The following is a 2,952-nucleotide window of genomic DNA, read 5'->3' as shown; positions in this document are numbered from 1 at the left end:
ACAGTTTTCTATTTGAATATATTTAAAAATGAATTTATTCCTGTGATGCAGTGCTGTATTTTCAGCATCATTACTCCAGTTTTCAGTGTCACATGATCCTTCAGAAATCATTCTAATATGCTGATTTAGCGCTCAAGATTTCTTAGCAATGTTTATCAATGTTGGAAAAAGTTATCATACTAGATCAACATACTAGAATGATTTCTGAAGGATCATGTGATACTGAAATTAATTCAGCATGGTGAGCATTATTCCAAACTTTTGGCCGCCAGTGTAGAGTTGTAACTGAACTCCATTTTCAATCTAGTAATTATAGAATTTGCAAGATATATCCCCACCTGATCAGCTCTAATAGAATCGGCCCACTTGTACAGCGTGGTATATTGGGGTGCTCAACATGGTTTTACGTTAAACCAAAAAAAAAAAAAAAAAACACACATGGTTACTATAGTTTAACCATGGCAACCGCAAATTAACCATGGTCTTGCTACACTAACCATAGTTTAACTATGTAACTTATACAAATGGTAGGCTAATAAATGTGCTAAAAACCATGGTTACTACACTTTTACTATAATAAAACCATGGTTAAATTGTTTACTTGTTTATTGTCGTGTCTCTATATAAGAAAAAAAAAATATTTTAGTAAGTGTGTGTGAATTTTGTTTCAGTATAATTTCAGAAGTGTTTCTAAGAAGCTTTTCAGCGACCACACAAACTATCATACAGATTTACCCTTCGGAAAATTAACCTGGGTTTATTATAGTAAAAGTGTAGTAACCATGGTTTTTTGGCGTACTGATTACCATTTGTATAACCACAGTTTTACTACAAAAACCAGTTAGTGTAGCAAAACCATGCTTAATTTGTGGTTATCATGGTTTAACTATAGTAACCATGTTTTTTTGGTTTAATTTGTAGTAAAACCACAACTAATTTTTAAGCAATGAAATATGTTATGAAAATAATATGTTCTTGTACATAAAGCCTATAGCTGCACATATCCTAGGAAGTGTTTCTGGCTATAATGTGTAAAATTCCAACGTCATTCGGTGTTCCCCGAGAAACTGCTCGCAAAAACTTTGCAGTAGAACGCAAAGATTCTTTGGCGTTAACGTTAGGCCTACGGTACTTGCTTCAAAAAAGTAAATCTAGTTTCAGTAATTCAAGTGTTTTGAATATAAATATTGAGGCTTTTCAACATTTGTTCCTTCTGATGTAAATGTTTTGACATTTTTGTATTATATTATAAATATCAATAATTAGCTAATATAATATTTAGCTAATAATTAAAATGTTATCTTTTTAATTTTGTTTATAGTATTTATTTACACACACACACATATAAACAGTAATTATTAGTTATTAAATGCCATTTCAATAACAAATTATTAAATGATTAATAATTTAGCATTTCGATTATTAAATATATTTTCTTTTTTTGAATGATCGTTTTAGCTTTTTGAGTGGGGAGTCCTGAACATCAACATTTTTGACAGTTTTCTTGGGATGCATCCATATACTGTACTCACAGACCTTCTGCTCATTCGTTGAGAGACGTGATGAGACCCAGAGCAGAAGAGGTGAGTGTAGATCTCAGTCCAGTCTCTTGAGGTCGAAGACAAAGCTTGAATGTCTTTAACTGTGGTAGGTGACTTGAGTCTGTCATTGTTGGAAGTTTATATTGAAGAGCCGCAGACGCATGCCGTATTGCTGCATGACGACAGCTGAACCATGAGCACTGGCCTACAGGCCTGAAAAATAAACAGCGAGCCTGACGGCCTCATGTGTCTCTGAAGAGAACTGGACCGCAGGGAGATACAACACTCAACCCTCTAAAAAGTGTTCGGAGTGATTTGAACAAGTTGCTAGGGGACTTTGGGTGATTTTGAACATGGCTGAGGTGTTCTAAATTATTCTTTTTTTTAGGATTGTTATGCAGTTGCTTGTGCACTGCTACAGTGTTCTTGGGTAGTTACTAGGTGGTTTTTAGATCAGACTCTACTTTATGGTCTGCCAAGTCAAAAACTCTAACAGCTCCTTTGAACATGTCATGCAATTTGAGAACATGCTGAATTACATGCCTAAGTTTAATGCTTATGGTTAGTGGTTTGTTTAAACCCCTAACCCTGAATATGAGCAATAGCAATAACGAATTGAGTTTTGCTTTGTTAATAGCATTTTAATGACGGACTGGCTCTTCCTGGAGGTCACACACTAAAGCGTTTTCCTTGTTGGTTATGGTGCATTGAGCTCCTTTTGACCATAAGTCCCATTAATAAGGCATAAAATGAAAAAAGGATTTATTTTAATATAGGAAACACAAGTTCCACCTGTTCACTGTTTCTCTTGCTATAGCAGCACAATGATTTCTGACAGTCCCAAGGACCCTCAGGCTGGGGTTTTCTCCAGGGCCCACAGCGGGAGAACGCTCAGACAAAAGAGCCCCGCAGGGCACAGCCTGCTCACTCTGGTCTTATCCAAACGTTCGCTCAGGGATCTCAGGCAGGTGCCCAGGTTTTCAAGGGCCTCCGAATCCTGATCTGTTACTCAATAGGCTTTCAATAGGAGTGCTCCTGCAGTATGTGCGTGTAAGCCTGCGGTGCAGCTGTTTCAAGCTCTGCCAGAATAAAAATCAAAACTGATGTGCTGATACAGGCTTTTAAAATGTTATTCAATGTTTTCGCTGCGTCCCACCGGGTCAGCTTTCCAGAGCGTGGTGTGTGACACATTAAACACGTCCAGGCCTTTTTGTGAACTCATCAGAAACATTCACTTGGCATGTTTACCGCTGCTCTGAAATGCAAATCAAAACAGTCATTAAAATGTCGCAATGTTTACTTAACGGTGACGTGTGTAATTTTTGTGTCACTGGCGCCACCAAACAGAATTGGAAAAATAGTGGCAATATTCTCCGAACCGCATGCACTGTAAAATGGTCACAATTGACAC

Source organism: Cyprinus carpio, chromosome B9 (genome assembly GCF_018340385.1).
Source record: "Cyprinus carpio isolate SPL01 chromosome B9, ASM1834038v1, whole genome shotgun sequence".
Classification (NCBI taxonomy): Eukaryota; Metazoa; Chordata; class Actinopteri; order Cypriniformes; family Cyprinidae; genus Cyprinus; species Cyprinus carpio.
This window is presented reverse-complemented; position numbering follows the sequence as displayed.